The sequence below is a fragment of the Arachis duranensis genome, chromosome 7 (assembly GCF_000817695.3).
Source record: "Arachis duranensis cultivar V14167 chromosome 7, aradu.V14167.gnm2.J7QH, whole genome shotgun sequence".
Taxonomy (NCBI): Eukaryota; Viridiplantae; Streptophyta; class Magnoliopsida; order Fabales; family Fabaceae; genus Arachis; species Arachis duranensis.
Genome location: NC_029778.3, coordinates 69,834,315 through 69,841,713, shown reverse-complemented (window position 1 = coordinate 69,841,713; position 7,399 = coordinate 69,834,315).

The window sequence follows — 7,399 nt, the reverse complement described above, 5'->3', positions numbered from 1 at the left end:
AGAGATGGATGCCTTCCCGGCAATGCTATACAACTCCTGAGGAATCACGCAATGCACATCCACCTCATTACTGAGCATGATTCAATGAATCATCACTGCTCGGTCAATGGTAACCTTAGACCACTTACTCGTAGGAATGATGGAGCGCTGAATGGACTCCAACCATCCCCTAGCGACCGGCCTCAAATCGTGCCTCCCCAACTGGTATGGTTGTCCCTCAAAATTATGCCTCCACTATTCTCCTGGAAGGCATATGCCAGCGAGGATCTGGTCCAGTCTCTGATCACTGTTGACCCTCTCAGTGTAAGAGTGAGGGTCCTCTCTACTCGGTGGTAACTGAAGCACCTCCCTCACTCTCTCTGGACCAAACTCCAAAATCCTCCCTCGGACCATGATGCGTTAATTCTTCGGATTGGACTTAATACCGTTGACATTCTTGTAAGTGATCCAAGCATTGAAATAGAACTCCTGGACCATCAGGTGACCCACTATAGTCATGCGGTTGCATAGAGTCTCCCAACCTCTCCTCTGAATCTGCTTCCATATCTCTAGATACACATTCGGTTGTAAATCAAATCTCACTTCCGGGATCGCTTTCTTTTTGCTTGTGATCTCGTGAAAGTAATTCTCATGGACCTTGGAGCTGAACCGGTTGTTGTCAAAAGGACCGGTTGCTGGGGCTTTATCTTTTCTCATCCTAGAGGAGGACTCTCTAGTCTTGGGTGCCATATGAATGAATCACAAAAAAAATGGTGGTGGGCCTAACCAAACTTAGAAATTTGCTCGTCCCTGAGCAAAGAAAAAGAAATAAAGAACAAAAAATAGAGGGTGGAAAATATGGGTGGAGGGTGATTTAAAAAGGGGGGATAGAAAAGAAAAATTGAGAATAAAGGTTGGAAAAAAGAAGGGAATTGGGTATATGACGTTGGAGTGGTTAAAGAAAGAGTTGTGAAATGAATGTTGTTTTGTGTAAAAGAAGAAGGGAAAGGGTAGGTGAAAGGGGGTGAATGTGAGTTGTTGTAGTGAAAAGGTGAAAAAGAATGGTTATTTATAAATAGGGAGAGGGAGGGGTTCGGTTGGTTTATGGGAGGGGAGGGGTAACTGAATTGAATTAGAGTTATGGTGCGTAGTTGGAAAGGAGAATGGGAAATTGAAAATAATTAATTGGTGAAGGAATAGGGAGAAATGGTTATAAAGGAGGAATGGAGAGAGAGATTTTGGGGGTGGGGTGAAAGGCAAAATTGATTGGGGAGTGTAGGGGGTCATTGGGCCCACTGAGATTCCTCTTCAAATTTTAAAATTCCTTCTCAAAGAACCCCTTAAGGCGCTACTGGCCGTAGTGTAAATTTTCTTTTTGAAGGGATGAGGGGTTGGCGCTAAACGCCCAGGTCTGCATTTAGCGCCAGCCAGACAGAGGCCAATTTCAATTTTGTAACATCCTCGGCGAGAAACGTCGCTCCTGGCGTTTAGCAACACGAAGACAATGGCTTATTCCGGAATGGTGGACATCCTAGCGCTAAACACCCAGGTCTGTATTTAGCGCCAGTGTCGACGTAAATGCTCCTCGAAATATGTGTTCGTTGGCGCAAAACACCTAGGTCCACGTTTAGCGCCACCCAAACAGAGGCCTTCCCTTGAAATCCGTGCTCTTCGATGCTAAATGCCCAGGTCTGCATCTAGCGCCACTCGAACAAGGACTTTGATAAACCACTATTTTATGCTTTATCTTGTGCTCAATTGAGTGGTTTTTATCAACTCTTTACCCACTTATTCATATGATTTGCATATTTTATATTTTCCTTCCTGATTCTGTGCTATGATTGAAAACATGCTTCTTTGGCTTTTATTTCCTTTTATTTAATCCTCTCTTATTACCATCAGATGTCTTGATATGTGTGTTAAGTGATTTCAGGAATTACAGGGCAGGAATGGCTTAGAGGATGGAAAGGAAGCATGCAAAAGTGGAAGGAATACAAGAAGTTGAAGGAACTACAAAGCTGTCAGCTTGACCCTCTCGCACTAGACTTCCTTCAAAATTTGTGCTCCTCGGCGCTAAACATCCAGCCTAGCGCTTAGCGCCAAAGCACTTGAATCAATTCCTCTCCAGGGTGTTCGGTTTTTCCCCCTCAGATTCATCCTGATCCTATTTTAAACCTTTTGCTTGACCAAAATACATGTAAAACAAAGGAACACTGTGAAGAACTATAACAAATAAATTAAAACTAAAATAAATATGAAATCTAAGGATACGAACGGTTGGGTTACCTCCCATTAAGCGCTTATTTAATGTCGTTAGCTTGACATTCGTCTCTGCTAAGTCAGCAGATGAGCGGACTTCTGGCAATCAACCTCGCCTCCAAGATAGTGCTTCAGCCTCTGGCCATTGACCGTGAACCTTCTATCCAAATTTTCTTCCCGAAGTTCCATATGACTATACGACGACACTCTAGTTATCACAAAAGGTCTTGACCACTAGGACATCAGCTTTTCAAGAAAGAGCTTGAGCCTTGAATTGAATAGTAAGACTTTCTGGTTTGGTTCAAATGCTCTTGTGGCTATTTTCTTGTCATGCCACAACTTGGTCTTCTCCTTATAGAGCTTGACATTCTCATAAGCAAAATTTTTAAATTCATCAAGCTTATCTAGTTGAAGGAGCCTCTTTTCTCCCGCATCCTTGACATCAGAGTTCAGGAATTTTGTTTCCCAATATGCTTTGTGATTCAACTCAACTGGCAAGTGATAAGTTTTACCATAGACCAATTAATAAGGGGACATGCCAATTGGAGTCTTGAATGCCTTTTGATATGCCTAGAGAGCATCATCAAGCTTCCTAGCCTAGTCCTTCCGTGAAGAGCTAACAGTCTTCTCCAGAATCCTCTTGAGTTTTCTGTTGGAGACCTCCACCTGTCCACTTATCTGTGGGTAATAAGGGGTTGCCACCTTATGACGGACTCCATATCTCTGAAGAAGTGAGTCCAACTGTCGGTTGCAGAAGTGGCTTCCTCCATCACAATAAGTGTCCTTGGGACACCAAACCAGCTGAGAATATACCTCTGAAGAAAGCTCAACACCACTTTGGCATCATTAGCAGGTAAAGCCACTGCTTTCACCCACTTGGACACATAATAAACTGCCACCAAGATGTAAGTGTTTGAGTATGACGGTGGAAAAAGTCCTATGAAATCAATACTCCATACATCAAACAACTCAATCTCCAAAATTTCTTATTGTGGCATCTCAAGGTTATTGGGGAGATTCCTGGCTCTCTGACACTTGTCACAGTTCCGCATAACTTTCCGAGAATCACTAAAGAGATTCGGTCAATAAAAACCGCTCTGAAGGACCTTAGTAGCCGTCCTTTCACCACCAAAGTGGCCTCCGTACACGGAACTATGACAATGACAGAGAATCTGCTGTGATTCCTTATCTGAGACACAACATCAGATTATACCTTCTGAGCACATTTTAAAAAGATAAGATTCTTCCAATAAGTAGTACTTAGCATCATTTAAAAGCATTTTAACTCGTTGCTTAGTGTACTCCTTGGGGATGAGCCTCATGGCTTTGTAGTTTGCAATATCCGCAAACCACGGAGACCTCTGAATCATAAAGAGTTTCTCATCCGGAAATGTCTCAGTCACAGGAGTAGGTTGTTGCATCCCCTCTTCAGGCTCAATCCTAAAAAGATGGCCAGCCACTTGATTCTCTGACCCTTTTTTGTCTCTAATCTCAACATCAAACTCTTGAAGAAGGAGCACCCACCTGATCAATCTTAGTTTAGAATCCTGCTTGGTTAGAAGGTACTTAAGAGCAGCATGGTCAATGATGTGAGCGTTACCATCGGGTTAGAATTTCTTCTCGATAAAAGAGATCACTTTGTTGCAAGTATAGTTCCAAACTGACAGATAACACTCAATCAGAGTTTAGTTTTAGTTCTCACAAGTTTAACCCAATAAAAATAACTGAGAGTATTAGTCCCGGGTCGTTCTCCCTAGGAAGTACGAGTGCTCAATTATTGGTTATGAGTTTCACGGGGTGTGTTGATAAAAAGGCAAGAAATTAAATGGCAAGAAATGTAAATCAAACAACTAAATATAACACCTAATAAAAAGAGGCATTCATGGCAATGATTGAGAATCAAGGCTTTCTATCCTAGTCATTAATCATAACACAATAATTACCAAGAATTAATCCTATTTTGCTACCTCCAACATCGGGAGAAAATCAAATAAGACTAGTTAATCTCAATCCATAAGTCATAATCAACTTACTAATTGAATTAGTAAGAGATTAGAGTCAATGAAAATAATATTAACTAACAACTCTAGATCACCAACATAAGTTGGATATTAATGCTTCAAGATTGCCTAATTTCTCTTTCCAAGCCAAGAATGCTCAAAATCTACTCTAAAATCCAACCAAGCATTTTGTCAAACACTTGGAAGGCATAAAAGGAAAGCAAGGTAAAATTGCAAGAAATATAAAATCTACAACTACCCAAAGCAAGAAAATAACAATGACAACTCAATTAAGCAACAATAAACAAAGAAACATTAAATTGCATTAAATGAAATTGAAATTAACAAGAGTGCATGAACATAAAAGTGGCATAAAAGAAAAATTAACAAGTAAAACTAAGAGAATTAAGGTAATAGAACAAGGAAAGGTAAAAGAAACTGAAAATAAGAATAATTAAAGCTTGAATCTAAGAGAGTTTAACCTAAATCTACCCTAATTGTAGTGAGAATAGGGAACTTCTCTCTCTAAAAAACTACCCTAAGACATGTTGCTAAGCTAAAGTAATTGCTCCCCCCTTTCTCCTTCCTGAATTCTGCATCAAATAGCTTCAAAAATGAGTTGGAGTTGGGCCTGGATGGCTCAGAAATCGCCCCAGTGTTTTCACTTTAATGAGGTCATGTGACCAACGTCACGTGTGCGTGTGGGTGACGCGTGTGCGTCGCTTGGCAAATTTCCTCCTCACACGTACACGTGGGTGACACGTGCGCGTGGCCTTGTGTTCAGCGAATCCTCATTTCTTCATGAATTCTCCAATTTGCATGCTTTTCTCTTCACTTCTACCATCCAATCATTGCCTTATAAGCCTGAAATCACTCAACAAACATATCAAAGCATCAAATGGAATCGAAGTGAAAATTAGCAAATAAAAAGCCCAAAAAGCATGTTTTCACTCTTAAGCACAAATTAGGGATAATTACAAAATCATGCTATTTCATTGAATAAATATGAGATAAGTTGATAAAATTCCCTAAATTCAATACAAGATAAACCACAAAATTGGAGTTTATCAATCAGTAAAAAGTAAAAACAATAACCTTAGAGCCAATTAAATAGGACATGAACTTATCAAAATCATGAACTATAACTAGTAATTCTTTTTCTGTAGTTATGTAATTCTTTTGTGTGTCATTTAATACACGGATATCATAATAAATGACGTGCATAAGCTTGTCTTGTCTCTATCCCAAGATGGCTCATATAGCATAATCACTGGCATCACACATCAATTCAAATGGCAAATTCCAGTTAGGAGGAGCTATGATAGAACGGAGACAAGTCTAGCTTTCAGAGTTTCAAAGGCATGCAAACAATCATTTTCAAAAATAAAAGAACTGTCTGCAACCAAGAGGTTGCTCAAAGGCTTAACAATCTTGGAAAAATCCTTTATAAATCTCTTATAGAATCCTGCATGTCCCAAGAAACTCCGAATCGCCTTAACATTAGTGGGTGGTGGTAATTTTTCAATTGCTTTCACCTTAGCTTTATCAACCTCAATTCCCTTACTTAAAATTCAGTGTCCAAAAATAATACCTTCAGTAACCATATAATGATATTTTTCCAATTTAAAAAAAGGTTTATTTCTTGGCACCATTTCAAGATTAAGGAAAGATGCTTAGGGCAATAATCTAAAGAATTACCAAATACAGAATATCATTCATAAATACCTCAATGAACTTTTCAACCATGTCAAAAAATATAGAAAGCATACATCTCTGAAAAGTAGTTGGGGCATTACACAATGATAAACCACTATTTTATGGTTTATATTGTATTTAATTGAGTGGTTTTATCAAGCTTTTCACCCACTTATTCATATGATTTGCATGATTTTATAATTCCTTCCTAGTTTAGTTCTATGATTGAAAACATGCTTCTTTGGTCTTAATTTAGCTAATCTTAATCCTCTCCTATTACCATTCGATGCCTTGATCTGTGTGTTAACTGTTTCAGGCTTCATAGGGCAGGAATAGCTTAGAGAATAAAGAGGAAGCGTGCAAAAATGGAAGGAACACAAGGAATTGAGAAGATGACCAGCGAGAAGTCATTAAACAATAATTTAGGAATTTAGAAAGCAAGCAGTAAATTTGATGTGAAAATTATGTGAGAGAATAGTTAAGGTTTCAGAGGTATTTATTTTTCCGGATTAATATTTCTTACCAACTATTTTAATCATGCAAGATCCAACTCATGGCAACCCTAATTGACTAAATCCTAATTCCTTAGCAATTTAGTCTCCTCTAACCTAATCAACTGCCAATTCCTTGTTCACTTAATGTAGATTAAAGGGTTAAGTCCAATTCTAGTTTAGTAGCCACAAAATTCCTAATTACCCAAATATAAGAGGATTATATCTCACGTATCCCATTAAGTCTAGGTAATTAGTGAATTCGGAGGAATTACTTTCAATCTATTATTTAAGTGAGTTAACTTTTCAAGAATGAACAAGAATTCAAATAGAACAAGGACTATTTTCTAATAGACTCAAATTCATAAGATGAAGAACAAAAATAATCCTTGAATTTAAATCAATACAATAATTAAAATAGAGTGACAATAGTATTAATCTGTAGAATAAACAAAGCTCCTAACCTTAACAACAGAGGTTTAGTTGCTCATTGCTCAGAGAAAAATTATGGTTCAAAAGTGTGTAAAGTGTAGACTAAGCAGAAAAGAGAAGAGAGCCCGAAGGGCTAAATCTTTTCCCTTTTATATCTAAACCTAATTTTGATTTGAAAATAAAATAGAGTAATAGATTCTAAACCTAAAAGATTGTGTTTTGAAAAAATAATAATAACTAAAAGAAAAGAAAATAAAATTAATTATTACTAAAATCTAAACTAAAGCCCTTCCATACATTCCAAATGCGCGCTACTGGCGCTAAACGCCAGGCTCGGCATTTAGCGCTGCTTGGACAATGAGCTTCTCTATCGCTTCGGGAGGCCTGGCACTAAACGCCCAACTCCGCATTTAGCGTCTCTCAAACAGAACCAATCGGTGACGTTTTGGGTCTACTGGTGCTAAACACCAGCTAGTGGTGTTTAGCGCTGCCTTCACAGCTTGCTCGCACACGTTACAAGGTACCTGGCGCTAAACGCACAAG